Genomic DNA, 17,457 nt, shown 5'->3' with positions numbered 1-17,457 from the left:
ATTGAAGTGACAAAACATGCCATCCAAACAATACCCCGTTTGTTGACAAGAAGATATGACAGCCACGGAAGCACATTCAATCTCTTTATTAACCACAGGCAACACTATCGGGTGAAAGGATTCAAAAGAGCGGGCTAACGGCTAAAATCAACAAACGCAAAACCCTCGATGACGTCACTTAGCCACAGGCCACGCACACTGTGCTTTACACTGCAAATGCCAGACATTTGAAGGTTTTTTTAATTACTTTCCCCCTGTAATTAATTACATTTATTCAAGAGAAATTATTTTAGTAATTCAATTACTTTTTTGGTAAAGTAACGAGTAGAGATGTCCGATAATGGCTTTTTTGCCGATATCCGATATTCCGATATTGTCCAACTCTTAATTACCGATTCCGATATCAACCGATACCGATATATACAGTCGTGGAATTAACACATTATTATGCCTAATTTTGTTCTGATGCCCCACCGGATGCATTAAACAATGTAACTTTACCATGAATTGATTAACGTGGACCCCGACTTAAACAAGTTGAAAAACGTTTTCTGGTGTTACCATTTAGTGGTCAATTGTACGGAATATGTACTGTACTGTGCAATCTACTAATACAAGTTCCAATCAATCAATCAAAAACAAGGTTTTCCAAAATAAGAGAACAACTTCAACTCCAGTTATGGAAAAAAGTGCCAACATGGCACTGCCATATTTATTATTGAAGTCACAAAGTGCATTGTTTTTTTTAACATGCCTCAAAACAGCAGCTTGGAATTTGGGACATGCTCTCCCTGAGATAATCCTAATACCCACTACAACTATGGGAAATACTATACTTTGACTTTCACAAAGTGCATTATTTAAAAAAATGTTTAAACATGCCCCAAAACAACAGCTACAAAAACAATGAAGGCACACAGCTTCAGTCCAGAGTATACTAGAGCATACTTGCCAACATTGAGACCTCCGAATTCGGGAGATGGGTGGAGGGGGGGGGGGGGTGTATATTGTAGCGTCCCGGAAGAGTTAGTGCTGCAAGGGGTTCTGGGTATTTGTTCTGTTGTGTTTATGTTGTGTTACGGTGCGGATGTTCTCCCGAAATGTGTTTGTCATTCTTGTTTTGTGTGGGTTCACAGTGTGGCGTATATTTGTAACAGTGTTAAAGTTGTTTATACGACTACCCTCCATGTGACCTGTATGGCTGTTGATCAAGTATGCCTTGCATTCACTAGGCCGGCACGCTGTTTGTATGAAGGAAAAGCGGACTAGACGACAGGTTGTAGAGGACGCTTAAGGCAGTGCCTTTAAGGCACACCCCCAATAATGTGGAAATCGGGAAAATGGTTGCCCCGCAAGATTTTCGGGGGGGGCACTGAAATTCGGGAGTCTCCCGGGAAAATCGGGAGGTTGAAACCGATACCGATAATTTCCGATATTACATTCTAAAGCATTTATAGGCCGATAAGACATCTCTAGTAACGAGTAACTATAATTAATTACTTTTCAAAAGTAATTTTCAGTGAAAAGTGCCAGTGAGAGCAATACAGGACCCCACAGGCCATGACGGAGGTGTCATTCAACTACTTGTAAGTCCACGTAACGTCCCAAAACTTATGAAAATATTTGATGAAGGCTGAAAATTGACTCAGCTTCAAAGAAATGCTTCCTAAAATGACTCCTTTTCCGCGTCCTTCCCCTGCTCTCTTGACTTCCCACGTCGGGAGACTCGGGTCACTCGGGGGGCCAAACTTCATTTTCCACAAACGAGGACAGAAAAAAAGCTCCTGACGCGCTCGTTAGCTTGACGGGACACGCGGGCGTATAGCTCACCTTGACACGCACCTGTTTGGCGGCGCTAATTAGCGAGGACTCTCCCACGTGCATATATGTGCGTGGCCGCACGCATGGTTGAGTTATGGCGTGTGTGGCCCACTTAGGACGGGATAAGGGAGGAGACTGCAGGCCTGATGGGGAGGCAGGGGTCAGAGAGGACAGATATAGATAGAAGTGGGAAAAGCAGAGGGAGCGAGGGAGAGTCGACGACGCTCGGGTTGTTAACCACTGAAGCACCTCGGTCCCGCGTGAGTTTGGTGGGTTTTTTTCCCTCCGCCGCGTCATTACCGGCTGTCGTCCTCTCGCGGGACCTCCTGTTTATCCAGCGCGGCCTTTGAGCTGTCACCGCAGGAGTCGTGCCTTTGTCGTCACCGTGGCAACCAACAGACGCAACGAATCTGCCTCTTTGCACTTGATGTGTTCAGCAAATTGGAAAATCGCAACACCTGCACAACTTTATGAGGAACTCATTTCAACTTTTCAAAACAGGGGATTATTATTGTTATTTTTGAACATTTATCGATTGGATTTATGTACAGAGCAGGCGTGTCACACTGGTTTTCATTGAGGGTCACATCGCAGTTATGGTTGCCCTCAGAGGGAAGCTTTTAACAGTGAATAATATACAGTATGAATATAAATGTGTATATATAAAACATGTGTATAATTGTCTCTTTTTTTTGTACGTACACTGTATCAATTAATCATCAATCAATCAATGTTTACTTATATAGCCCTAAATCACAAGTGTCTCAAAGGACTGCACAAGTCACAACGACATCCTCGGCTCAAATCCCACATCAGGGCAAGCAAAAACTCAACCCAATGGGATGACAATGAGAAACCTCGGAGGGGACGTCGAGTGGATTTAGCATAATAGTGTGAGAGTCCAGTCCATAGTGGATCTAACATAATAGTGAGAGTCCAGTCCATAGTGGACCTAACATAATAGTGTGAGAGTCCAGTCCATAGTGGATCTACAAATGTAACATAATAGTGTGAGAGTCCAGTCCATAGTGGATCTAACATAATAGTGTGAGAGTCCAGTCCATAGTGGATCTAACATGATAGTGTGAGAGTCCAGTCCATAGTGGAACTAACATAATAGTGAGAGTCCAGTCCATAGTGGATCTAACATAGTAGTGTGAGAGTCCAGTCCATAGTGGATCTACAAATGTAACATAATAGTGTGAGAGTCCAGTCCATAGTGGATCTAACATAATAGTGAGAGTCCAGTCCATAGTGGATCTAACATAATAGTGTGAGAGTCCAGTCCATAGTGGATCTAACATGATAGTGTGAGAGTCCAGTCCATAGTGGATCTAACATAAAAGTGAGAGTCCAGTCCATAGTGGATCTAACATAATAGTGAGAGTCCAGTCCATAGTGGATCTAACATAGTAGTGTGAGAGTCCAGTCCATAGTGGATCTACAAATGTAACATAATAGTGTGAGAGTCCAGTCCATAGTGGATCTAACATAATAGTGAGAGTCCAGTCCATAGTGGATCTAACATAATAGTGTGAGAGTCCAGTCCATAGTGGATCTAACATAATAGTGAGAGTCCAGTCCATAGTGGATCTAACATAATAGTTTGATAGTCCAGTCCATAGTGGATCTAACATAATAGTGTGAGAGTCCAGTCCATAGTGGATCTACAAATGTAACATAATAGTGTGAGAGTCCAGTCCATAGTGGATCTAACATAATAGTGTGAGAGTCCAGTCCATAGTGGATCTAACATGATAGTGTGAGAGTCCAGTCCATAGTGGATCTAACATAATAGTGTGAGAGTCCAGTCCATAGTGGATCTAACATAATAGTGAGAGTCCAGTCCATAGTGGAACTAACATAATAGTGTGATAGTCCAGTCCATAGTGGGGCCAGCAGGAGATCATCTTGAGTGGAGACAGGTCAGCAGCGCAGAGATGTCCCTAACTGATGCACAGATGAGTGGTCCACCCTGGGTCCAGACTTTGGACAGCTAGCGCATCAGCTGTGGACACCGAATCTGTGCCCCCCTGTTAGAATAATCATGTATATATACAGTATTATCACACAACTTTAGTATGCTTAAAGTCTGTTGCTATAGTTATTAGCTATTGTGCTCAAGTTAGACTTTTGTATCTGTGCAAGGACAAAACTTCTTGTCTGAGGGGTGGCCTTGTTTTAGCCCGCTAACAGCCAAGGACTTCAAGGACCTCAACGAAGATAAGACGACAGCACGCAGACGAAGCAGAGACAACAAGGACCTCAACGCAGATAAGACGACTGCACGCGGACGAAGCAGAGACAAGGCGAAATCACAAGGCCCCAGCACATTCCGTCACGTATTGTGCGTACTGGACCTGCTTTGCATGATATATGTGACCACTCCTTGTAGAGGCGGCCTCAGTGATGTTGACTGTGGAACTCCTGAATAAATAGAGGGACGAGGGAGCTGTACCTTAGAGCGTAGGGCGAGACTGTGGCGAAGTGTGCAGCTCCATGCGTTCCCCTCATGAGCTAAATTGAACTCTGTTTCTGCATGGTTCCTTGCTTCTTGTCTGATTAATAGATGTCATCAGTGTTTGAACCTGACACCCCCCTCTCCACGAAGGAAGCAGAAAAGAGACGGCAGATCAACTGGTCTAAAAGGTGGGTCTATTTAAAGGCTATAGTATACAAATGAGTTTTAAGATGGGACTTAAATGCTTCTACTGTACAAAACCAAATATTTTGTACTGTATAAAACTGGCAGCTCAATCGCCACAATTTTACCGTAATATTTGCAGGGGTTTTTGTAAAAAAATAAATAAATATGCCAATATCTTAATTTCCCCTCGGGGATTAATAAAGTACTTCTGATTCTGATTCTGATATGATTCATTAGTACCGCGATACTATACTAGTACCGGTATACCGTACAACCCTAATTCGATGACCTTGACAAATTCCATGTCAAAAGTATCGGTGCCAGTATCAAAACTGCAATACAAGCCCTGTATTTATGTTATGTTATGTTATGTTATCCGGATCAATACCAAAAGTTGCGGTATCGCCCACACTGTCTGTACAGCGGTGTGAAACTGCACTGCGTCATTCTGAGAGTTGTTTTTAATGTTTACGATCCCTCATTAAGCTTGAACCTGCTGTCCAAAGCCTCACATCTGGCAGGAGGTTCAAATCTATAAAACCTCTAGTCGGCCTTATCAATAAGGCCCACGCCTCCCTTTTGCTCTATCCTTCCTTTTTATATGACTCCAGCACAAAACCAGTAGCAGTGATGGCAAAGCAGGGAACTACGATAACAACCATAGAACCACACGGATTCCATTCAGCCTTTGGTGACACAATTGTCCAATCAGCGGACAGCAGCTGCACCCTCGTGGGCGTAACACACCAAGAAGGTAACATTGCGCAATGTATTCTGTACTGGACCACTTGATTGATTGACACTTTTATTAGTAGATTGCACAGTTCAGTACATATTCCGTACAATTGACCACTAAATGGTAACACCCGAATAAGTTTTTCAACTTGTTCAAGTCGGGGTCCACGTAATCAATTCATGGCAAACAATAGTAAACATCATAATTCATTGTTTGAACTAGAGCAGGGGTCGGCAACCCAAAATGTTGAAAGAGCCATATTGGACCAAAAATTTAAAAATACAACTGTTTTGAGCCGCAAAAAAATAAAAGCCTTATATAAGTGTTATAATGAAGGCAACACATGATAATATATTAGGTATATTAGCCAACTATCAAAGGCTGATGCAAATTCTGCGTTGACAGAAATATTGTATTTAAATTTTTATTCTACACATTTTTGCAACATTGGAAATCATTAGTAAAATGGAGACTTCTCACAGGATGAGATAACTTATGGAAATTATTGACTTAGAACGGCCAAAAGGTATAGATGTGTGTGTCCAAGTTTAAAGAAACGGCAGGCTGTCTTCTTCTAATGGATTTATTACAATCTTTGCAAGCTGGGTAATGTTTGCTGTGGTCTGGAACAACATGGCACACAAACAGAAATGCAGCCAATATTACATACAGATCATGTGTCATGAGACATGCAAATATAAATTAAATACACAGAGGACATAAGTAAAGGAAAGTAAATGAGCGCAAATATACCTACAAATGAGGCATAATGATGCAATATATGCATACAGCTAGCCTAAATAGCATGTTAGCATCGATTAGCTTGCAGTCATGCACTGACCAGATATGCCTGATTAGCACTCCAGCAAATCAATAAAATCAACAAAGCACACCTTTGTGCATTCACGCACAGCATAAAACGTTTGGTGGACAAAATGAGAAAAAGAAGGAGTGGCATAAAACACGTTTTTCTGTGGCAGCATCGGAGAAAGTTGTACATGTAAACAAACTACGATGAGTTCAAGGAGCGCTGAAATTAGTAGGACAAAACGGTGCTTCAGTGAAGCATGTTTGATATAAACAGTGGGATTTCTAACAATTAAGGTTTGTGTCATGTTTGTCCTCCTACAGAAACCAGATTTAAACCAAAAATATATTTTTTTCTTCATCTTTTTCCATTTTCACACATCTCTGAAAGACGTCCAAGGAGCCACTAGGGCGGCGCTAAAGAGCCGCGGCTTGCTGACCCCGAACTAGAGCGTCGTTGTCTCAGTAAAGGTTATTTATCACTGCTCCCGTACTGGTTCTCATTAGATTAGCAAGAAATGGGTATGGTTTACTTAAGTAACTTTTTGGATAAAGTGTATTTGTCAGTAGTTTTAATGCAACATGCTTTTTTTTTAAAGAAAGGTCGCTACTTTTACTTGATTACCGTATTTTTCGGGCTATCAGGCGCACTTAAAATCCTTTCATTTTCTCAAAACTCGACAGTGCGCCTTATAACCCGGTGCACCTAATGTACGCAATCATTTTGATTGTGCTTACCGGCCTCGAAGCAAGTTTATTTGCTACTTGGTGAAATGATAAGTGTGACCAGTAGATGGCAGTCACACATAAGCGATACGTGCAGACTGCAATATGACTCAAGTAAACAACATTAAAATGTTATACTGTATGTTCCATTGAAAATATAGAACATTACACACGGTGGTCAAAAATCTATCAAAATGTTTTAGTACGACTTTGACTATGAAGCCGCACCGCTTGATAGATCAATCAATCAATCAATGTTTATTTATATAGCCCTAAATCACAAGTGTCTCAAAGGGCTGCACAAGCCACAACGACATCCTCGGTACAGAGCCCACATACGGGCAAGGAAAAACTCACCCCAGTGGGACGTCAATGTGAATGACTTTGAGAAACCTTGGAGAGGACCGCATATGTGGGTAACCCCGGATTGTACTGTGCTTCAACATACGAGTATTATTATGGTGTGTGTATAAGGTAAGACATATTATCTGGCGTTTTGTTTCGCAATATTATGCAAAAGCAACTTTTCTAGTTCACACTCCGTTTCCTTTGTTTATATTCTATTGTTTGATTATTATATATATATGGTGAATATATATAATAAATCTATAGAGCTACATGCTCCCTGGTGTCTGTTGCCGTCACCTCCCCTCCTAACCATAACATTTATATCATTATGTTTATTTATGATCCATTATTAGCTGCATCCATTTGGCTTGTTAGAGAGTCTTCTGTCACATGACTCTGTTTCACCAAACCAACGCAAGCCCTCGTAATGTTTGACTCCTGTCCACCAATCAAACGGAGCCGGGCAGTCACATGACAAGCGACATGACGTCAGGCGAGGCAATGTTTACTCGGATAAAACTAGGATAGAGAACATTTATATTATGCTCTGTCATCTCTGTTCGTAGAAATGTTCACAGTTCAGCCTACAAGACTTCCACTGACAACCGGAAAAAATATGTTGCGGTATTGTTTTAGCTAACGTTGTGCTATCATTAGCCCTGTTATAGCATCATAAGACAGTGTAAAATGTGCTTAACTTCTAGTACATTCCTAGTAGAGTGTCTTTGTTTCTAAAAACACCCATACAGGTCGAACTGAGATGCTAACGTTAGAATGCTAACAGTCAGAAAGCGTCAAGTACCAAGTTATATGACTTGAGGGGTACGGCTGCAAAGTACGCTAATGTATGCATGCTAGTGTTAGTGTCACTTGGTGGTTTTCGCAGCTTACTGCGGGGTCGTTCTCCCAGGAATGCAGACGGACTACTCCGGACAAGGCGTGCAGGTAAAAATATGATTTATTCCTCACAAAATCAAAGGAGTACAAAACAGAAAGCGAGCCGACAGAACAACGTGCCTGATCGCACTCGAAGCTAAACTAACACTTAGCATAAACCATGGATATGTAAATATGCCTCTGATTAGTGCTCGGGTAGCAGGTGAGCGGCCGAACACTAATCAGAGACAGGTGAACATAATGAGCAACCATGACAACCAAAACAAACTCAGGAGGTGCACAAAAAAGAACTAAAGGAGTCCAAAACTAACAGAAAACACATCCGGACCAAGGATCATGACAGTTAGCATGCTTCAGGTGCCAAATTATATGACTTAGGTGTTCGACTGCAAAATTGGCTAAAAAGGTTAGCATGATAATTTTAGCATGTGTCAAGAACCAAGTTATGACTCCGCTAAAAAGTGTAAAATTTTCTTTAAAAAGTTAACATTGACGAGCATTTTGACTTTGGAACCGTTCTAGTCGGTCGAGAGATGTGGGATATGTTGATGTTTGTATATTGCGCATTCATTTTAAATGGGGAACAATTCCTGGTAATTCCGTGAAAACACGGAGTTTTCGTAACCCGGGAATATGTCGGTTGGGAAATATGTTGACAGCATGTAGATGCTGAAGAGTGCAAGGCCAAGAACCGAACCCTGTGGAACTCCGCACGTTACCTTAACATACTCCGAGGTCACATTGTTATGGGAGACGCACTGCATCCTGTCAGTAAGATAGGAGTTAAACCAAGAAAAGGCTAAGTCTGACATACCAATACGTGATTTGATACGTTCTATTAAAATGTTATGATTGACGGTATCGAAAGCAGCGCTACGATCAAGAAGCAGCAACATGGATGACGCATCAGCATCCATGGTTAACAATAGGTCATTAGCCATTTTTGTGAGGGCTGTCTCCGTAGAGTGATTTTCCCTGAAACCGGACTGAAAGGGTTCACAGAGATTGTCAGACGCTCTAATTGTTCGTTTAGCTGCTGTGCAACAATTTTTTTCGAGGATTTTCGAGATAAAGGGAAGGTGGGACACCGGCAGGTAGTTTACCATGAGGTCAGGATCGAGGTTAGGTCTTTTGAGCAGAGGATAAATAACCGCTTTTTTGAATGCTAAGGGAACAGTGCCACAGGAAAGTGATAAGTTTATAATATTTAGCACTGATGGTCCTAATATTACAAACAGAAGAGACGCTACTTTTACTCAGTTACATTAAGCATTCACACAAAAGGAAATCAAATATCTCAAGGGGGTTAGATTGAATTTTACACTGATTTCCTTTGTTGCCTATAACACAAAGCTAAGTTGTAAATGTTTTGTTCAGATAGTTCAGCTGTATATCGATTGACCAACATTGTCTTGGTTTTAGTATTTTTAATGTACAATATGCATCCTTCATTTTCCCAGTATGAAAATGTGCACACCTGGGCAGCTGGGCACCAGCTGTCTTGTCAGGAGAGTTTTCTGATGAGATGTTTGGCAGATAGCTGGACCCTAAATACCAAGAGTAGTTATCCCGGTCTATTAGTCACGGAGCCCTTCTGGCGAGGAGACAGTTTATGGGTACTCGAGGCAAAAACAAAAAAACAGTTTGTCTGACGCCAACAATATTTATAACGTGGGCCACCCTTCTGGCTCAGATGCTAGAATTTGAGGATTCTAGCCTGAACACATGATCACTGCCTTCATTTAAACAGTTCTCAGCTCACTCACTGCACCTCGGGCACTTTGAACGTTAAATATAGTCTTGCACTTTGAAAAAGAGCAAGATTGTTCCGCTTCTACCAGGGGATCGGCCCAAACATCTGCACAGACAAAGTTTCTTTATTACTCTCTAGTAGGGCTGTACCGATTAACCGGCCACCAATCAGTATCGGCCAGTTTTTTTGAAAAAGTATGTGTTTGCCATTTTAACGCCGATAACAAACACCGTATTTCAGTGCATCTAAAAGCTAATTATGTGTCTCCGTAGTCCATACACAGCATTTCTGCATGTTTTAGTGTTTTAAGTATTACGGGTGTCAAAAAAAAAAAAATAGAATGAATTGGTATTCTTGATCGATTATAAAAAAAAATTAGATTTTTTATTTATTTATTTATTTATTTATTTTTTACCTGTCCTGTCGAGCCACTCGGGCAAATCATATAGTTGATATAGATCAGGGGTGTCAAACTCATTTCCATTGAGGGCCACATCGCAGTAATGGCTGCTTTCAGAGGGCCACTTTTTTAAAATTAATTTAAGATTAATAACCTGTGATTAATCATGATTATTCTAAAAGCATATGCATAACAATTAAAATATTTTGGTTTATGTATAACTTGCTTTAAAATCATAAATAAAGGTGACAAGCAGATATTTAACTATTTGTTTTTAGCTCACAAAAATAGTTTTGTTATACAGTATATAATAATATAATTGGCATGATCAGAAAATATTAAAGTTTAAATAATGCATTTTTTTTCTGTCAAAATTGAACAAACGAATGCATTTAGTAAAAAAAAATGTAAAAGAAGTATTTTATTTAAACCCATTTTTTCCAGGCTTTTGCGGGCCACATAAAATGATGTGGCGGGCCAGAACTGGCCCCCAGGCCTTGAGTTTGATATCTATGATGTAGATTATCATACTTACTTTACAAAAGAGAAGTGTTGGATACTTCTGCCCAATTTGTATTTGACTTTATTAAATGTTTTGGTGATTTTATTAAACAAAACATTTTTCACAGCTGTTTATGGAATGTAGTTAATCAAAGAACTGGCTCCCAATGTTTTCCAAAAGTATTGATTCTGAATCGAGAATCGTTTTGAATCGAGAATTGATTCTGAATCGAATCTTTACCCCCAAGAATCAAATCAAATCGTGTGGTTAAAGTTAAAAGTTAAAGTTAAAAAGTTAAAGTGCCAATGGTTGTCACACACACACTAGGTGTGGCGAAATTATTCTCTTCATTTGACCCATCACCCTTGATCACCCCCTGGGAGGTGAGGGGAGCAGTGAGCAGCAGCGGTGGCCGCGCCTGGGAATAATTTTTGGTGATTCAACCCCCAATTCCAGCCCTTGATGCTGAGTGCCAAGCAGGGAGGTAATGGGTGCCATTTTTATAGTCTTTGGTATGACGCCCAGAGATTCACAGCCCTATTACTGTTATGTTCGTGTTTGAAGGATGAGGCTGTTGATAGCAAGTAGCTTAACTTTTAATGCTTACGTTCTCAACAACATACATGTGTCTTTTATGCCGTCTTGTTCTACCACCTTATGTGGCACGGTAAGCAGCATACTAACCAGTACTGCCCCCCTAGTGGTCATACCTGTAATAACATCTGATCCTAACATCCCCCTTTTTCTAAGACAAAATGTATTGACCTAACTAATCACGTTAGCTGGGTCAGTTATTTTAACAAATTCTCATTTAGTCTACCTCTGACACATATGTGCGGTATGAACAATTTCAAATTGCATAGGCTATCTCAAATCTGAGCCAATACTATTAATAACACTTTCACAACAATCAATATACATTTTGTTCAACATATTTAACATGCATATTGACTTTTCTTTGTTTACAAGTTCAGTCTATCAGGCCTTTTGATTTCTCTTGTGGACCTTCTTAACTCAGGTTCATTTGGAGTAGGTGTGTTACAGTCCATAACAGGTGTGGGTATTACCTGAGATTCACCACAAGTTACACTGAGCTCACCAACAGTCCCTTGAGGAGTCTTTAACAGACTGCGACGATTGCGTCTGAGGATTTGTCCATCATCAGTTCTCACCGTGTACGATCTTGGAGCAACTTCTTGCAGGACTGTTGCTTTTGTACTCCATCCATCAGTATCCTCAATCCTGACTGTGTTGTTGGTAGTCAGTGGAGGAAGACGCTTGGTTGTTTTGTCATAAAATGACTTTTGCATCATCTTCTGTTGTCGTAGTTTATGTTCAATCTTTGAGGGATTATTTTGCTTTATTATATTGTTTGAATGACTCGGCAAGGTTGTTCGTAGCTTCCTCTTCATCAGCAGTTCAGCTGGTGATAGTCCGCACTGAAGAGGTGATGCTCTGTAGCTCAATAAAGCCAGATACGGATCCGAGTCACTGTCAGCTGCTTTCTTTAGGAGTTGCTTTAGAATGTGAACTCCTTTTTCCGCTTGCCCGTTTGATTGTGCATAATGTGGGCTTGACGTCACATGCTGGAAATCATATTGCACTGCAAACTTCTGCCATTCTTTGCTGCTGAAGCATGGGCCGTTGTCGCTTACTACAGTGTGTGGAATGCCATGCCTGGCGAATATAGATTTAGCATGTGTTATTACACAAGTTGACGTTAAGCCTGCTAGTAGCGCCATTTCAGGGAAGTTTGAGTAGTAATCTACTACCACTAAATAGTCTTTACCTCAGATGAAACAAGTCCATTCCTACTTTGTGCCATGGTGCGGTTGGCACCTCAGCAACCACCATAGGCTCTTTGCTCTGCTTGTTCCTGTGTTTCTGGCATGTTTCACATTTATTTGTGAGTGTTTCAATGTCTTTGTTCAGTCCGGGCCAGAAAACTGACTCTCTCGCCCTCCTTTTGCATTTTTCAATGCCGAGATGGCCTTCATGTATCCTGTGCAAAATGTCCATTCTCAAAGCCTGTGGAATCACAATCCTGCCCTTTTTCAACAGCAGTCCATCCACAGTACTGAGCTCACCTCTGACGTGATAAAATAGTGGACATGAGCCAGCCGGCCATCCCTCATCCATGTTCCTCATGACATGTTGTAGCTCAGCATCCGTTGCTGTAGCCTCAGCTATTTGTCTTGACTTTGTGTCTGACACAGGCAGTGTAGCAGACACCATGTTTACATGACACATGTATGTCCTCATCTGTTGCACTCACACTGTCGCCTGTAGTTGCTCTGGATAGGGCATCAGCAAGGATTAGGTGTTTACCTGGAGTATATATCAGTTCAAAATCATACCTTTGCATTTTCATCATCAACCGTTGAATCCGCGGTGACATTTCATTCAGATTCTTTTTGATGATGGCAACCAGCGGTCGGTGATCCGTTTCAACTGTGAAGGATGGCAGGCCGTACACATAGCTATGAAACCGCTCCAAACCATATGCCAGTCCCAAACATTCTTTTTCGATCTGAGCGTACCGACATTCCGATTTTGTCAGAGCCTGAGAAACAGCTACCACATCCAAGGAAGGCAGCAGGCGTGCAAATTAACCTTTCTTTGCATAGGCTACCGGTTTCCAGTGCTCACCCTCAGCCTGGAGTAGAACGGCACCAATACCATCTTTGGAAGTATCGGTTGACACTTTTATCCTCTTTGTGTGGTCATAAAATGACAACACAGGTGCTGTAGTCAGTGTGTTCTTGAGTTTTTGCCACTCAGGCTCATGTTTCACTGTCCATTTAAAATCACAGTCCCTGTGCAGAAGCTCTCGTATGCAAGATGTCTTTGCTGTCAAATTGGGAATGAATTTACCTATAAAATTGACCATCCCCATGATGCTTAGCACACCGGTTTTGTCTGTGGGCCTTGGCATGTTCTGTATTGCACGTATTTTTTCTTGATCTGGTTGGACACCACGTGCAGACAGCTTGTCTCCAAGGAAAAGGATCTCCTGAACACCAAACTCACATTTACTCTTGTTTAGTTTTAGTCCATACTTTTTTATGCGTTCCATAACTCTGTTTAGTCTCTCATTGTGCTCTTGGGCTGTGGATCCCCATATGATGATGTCATCAATGTAGACTCGAACTCCATCCAAGCCCTCGATGATCTGCTCCATCGCTCTGTGAAATATTTCAGGTGCTGACTTTATTCCAAAAGGCAGTCTGAGAAAGCAGTGTCTGCCAAAGGGCGTATTAAAGGTACAGTACATTGTGCTGCTTTCACTCAGTTTCAGCTGCCAGAAACCTTGTGAGGCGTCAAGCTTTGTGAAGTAGCTGGCACCTGACTTTTCACTGATGATCTCTTCACGTGTCGGTATTTGATAATGTTCACGCTTAATGCTCTCATTTAGATCTTTAGGGTCCATACATATTCTCAACTCACCATTCTTTTTCTTTGTGATGACCATTGAGTTGACCCAGTCTGTAGGCTCATTAACCTTTTTGATCACCCCAAGCATGATCATTCTGTCGAGTTCTTTCTTTAGGCTGTCTTTCAGTGGGGCTGGAACTCTGCGTGCTGCATGCACAACTGGTTGGGCATCTTCTTTCAATTGTATTTTATATGTGAAGGGCAAAACACCAATACCCTTGAAAACATCTGAAAAGTTCTAAACAATTGTTTCCATAGAGTCATTTGTTGGGATAATGCTATACACTCTTTTCACAAGTGCTAGTTCTTCACAGGCTCTGTCACCCAGAAGTGATTCACGTCCCTCATTCACAACAAAGAAGCATAGGTGGTGCACTTTTCCTTTAACTGTGACACTCAACCTGCATGTGCCCAAACATTTAATTGGTTGTCCATTGTAGTCTTTAAGTCCAGATTCTTTTCTTTTTATTTGTGGCTTGTTTTTCATTGCCTTTACATCACACATGCTTATGAGATTTGCTTTTGCACCCGTGTCCAATCTCATGGTGACTACAGTCCCATTTATCATTAGAGGAGCTATCCATGTATCTTCTTCATTGTCTGGTTTACTTATTTGTTCACTTTCCAAATTTACCATGCCAACAAAGAACGTGTCACTGAGATCAGGCTCATCTACTATGTTTACAGTTTTTCCTTTCTTCCCCTCTTTCCATTTGGAGAAGCACTGTTTAGCAAAATGATTCTTGCCTTGGCAACTTGAGCATTGCTTACCAAACGCTGGACATTGTCGGGGCTTGTGCTTTGTGCCGCAGCGCTTGCAGCTTATCATCACGTCCTCCGACTGCCGTGCAGGCCGGGTCTGTGTGCGCTGTCTCCGCTGGTACGACACTGCTCCTACCGCTGTCGCTCTGCGCCGAGGCGACTGCAGACATCTCGCTGAACGTCCTCACGTGCTTTTGGGACAGCTCACTCGCCTGGCAGATCTTAATGGCTCCCGCCAGCGTCCACTCCATCTCTCGTAGTAGCCTCTCTCTGACCTTTTTATCCTCCACGCCGAAGACTATCTGGTCCCGGATCATGGAGTCCTTCAGCGTCGCGAAGTTGCAGGACTGCGCCTTTAGCCGCGAGTCCGTCAGGAAGCTATCAAATGGCTCATGCTGCCGCTGCGTACGGGACCGAAACACGTACCTCTCGTACGTCTCGTTCTTCTTCGGAGAACAGTGAGCGTCAAATTTGCTAAGCACTACATCCAACTTTCCATTATCGTCAGGAGTGTCAAACACAAACGTGTTAAATACTTCTATGGCCTGTGGCCCTGCTATTGTTAGCAGCAGCGCTACCTTTCTCGCCTCCGGCTTTGTCTCGTGTCCCATAGCCGCAATGTACAGGTGAAACTGCTGTTTGAAGGTGCGCCAGTTCTCGTCGACATTCCCCGTTAGTTTCAAACTCTCCGGTGATTTTAAATCCATGTCGTCAAGTCGAGTTTACTCCTGGTACCATGTCATGTTCGTGTTTGGAGGATGAGGCTGTTGATAGCAAGTAGCTTAACTTTTAATGCTTACGTTCTCAACAACATACATGTGTCTTTTATGCCGTCTTGTTCTACCACCTTATGTGGCACGGTAAGCAGCATACTAACCAGTACTGGCCCCTAGTGGTCATACCTGTAATAACATCTGATCATAACAATTACGTATCATTATCACGTATTACTATCACTGAAGGATGAGGCTAAATACGTTACACACGGAGAGCAAGTCAGGAGCAGACATGCTAAAAGTGCATTTTCTGTTTTTGCTTTAAGCTTTCCGTCTTGGCGCTTCGATGTTTTCCTTGGTCTGCCGGTACTTTTCCATGTTGTTTTTACTTGCTCCGAATTTTTAACATCTTTTGCAAAATTTCACGATGATTTACCCTCTTGGAGGAGTTTCATAATCCTCCTGTTACTCTCCTTTGTTTCAATGGACGTCTCTCATTTCGGAGCCATGATTCATGACAATCCACCTGGTGCAACAGCTCTCCAAGGTGCGACCACTCATTTTCAAATGCAGACTAATCCTTTAATCACAAGTGTCTCAAAGGGCTGCACAAGCCACGACAACATCCTCGGCTCAGATCCCACATCAGGGCAAGAAAAAACCAGTGGATCAAGTTAATAATGTGAGAGTCCAGTCCATAGTGGGGCTAGGAGGGGATCATCTTGAATCTTGAATCTTCACACGCTAGGTGTTCATTTAGCTGCTGTGCAACAATTTTTTGAGGATTTTCGAGATAAAGGGAAGGTGAGACACTGGCCGTTAGTTTACCATGAAGTCAGGATCGAGGTTAGGTCTTTTGAGCAGAGGATGAATAACCGCTTTTTTGAATGCTCAGCAAGCAGTGCCACAGGAAATTGATAAGTTTATAATATTTAGCACTGATATTACAAACAGTTCCTTGATAGGTTTCCCAGGAAGTGGGTCAAGTAAACATGTTGTTTGTTTTGACCAAATTTACACGTCGCAGGAGTTCCTCCAATGTTATTTCATCAAAAAAAGAGACTATTTTGGAGGGCAATATCCGTCTTACATACATTTATATCTGCGTTATTAGAACCCAGTTGGAGCTGGGACGCGTTATCTTTAATCTCCTTTCAAAAAGTCCCCATAATTTACAGTCACGTCAAGTATGGTGAACAATTTTAGATTTTGGGGTTTCCAAAATGTTTTGGTGTTAGGGTCAGGGCATCGGAGAAGCATCATGCGTGCTGGCCGACTCCTATAGAACCCCGCGGTGCAAAAAGAGCGAGGGCTCGTTCAACGCTGCTCGTGACTTCAATTCATTTATTTTTTTTATGCAAAATAACAAAATGAACATAACAAACAGTGACATCTGCAAACCGTCCTGAACATGGACGGCGTGCGCCACGATGGCAATGTTCAGAGGAATATACCTTTACGTTTTTATCAGTGACAGAGCAGGAAGGGTCTAGGAATAAACGGAGGATCCAAAGCGCCCCGTACATTCATTAATGGACATATTTCATGCGCGTCTGCACACAAGACAGGGAGGAGAGGCCCTGCCAAGAAATATTCTAAAGAGGTGACTTTAACTCCTGTTGGTAAATGCCAGATTTGCTCTCTTTCGTATGCGGCAAAACAGATTTTTTGGCTGTGATGAAAGCGGCATCTACATGCTTTTCAGAGAGGACTACAGCGTGTGGACATGACAAAAGCCTGCAGGAAGCAGGACACGCATGCGCACATTCCAGCTTTTTACAGCAAGGAGGTCTGTTTGGAGCCATATGCCCATGAATGCAGCATGTCTCAATAAAACATGATGTCCCGCTTTTAAATCTTTAATACTTCTGTCCTCCAGAATCAACCCACATGGACACACATTTAGG

The 17,457-nt window shown here is 42.0% G+C and overlaps 1 long non-coding RNA gene across 1 annotated transcript; it reads left to right on the top strand.

Moving 5' to 3' along the window:
• The first annotated feature begins 5,164 nt into the window (after positions 1-5,164).
• Positions 5,165-17,457, top strand: LOC133642242 (uncharacterized). Its single transcript, XR_009824484.1, has 3 exons — positions 5,165-5,222; positions 17,256-17,339; positions 17,430-17,457. It is a non-coding gene; the product is annotated as an uncharacterized LOC133642242 (long non-coding RNA).

This window comes from Entelurus aequoreus, linkage group LG25, assembly GCF_033978785.1.
Source record: "Entelurus aequoreus isolate RoL-2023_Sb linkage group LG25, RoL_Eaeq_v1.1, whole genome shotgun sequence".
In the NCBI taxonomy this organism is placed as follows: domain Eukaryota; kingdom Metazoa; phylum Chordata; class Actinopteri; order Syngnathiformes; family Syngnathidae; genus Entelurus; species Entelurus aequoreus.
Note: the sequence above shows the minus strand (reverse complement) of the source record. Positions and strands in the feature narration are given on the sequence as shown.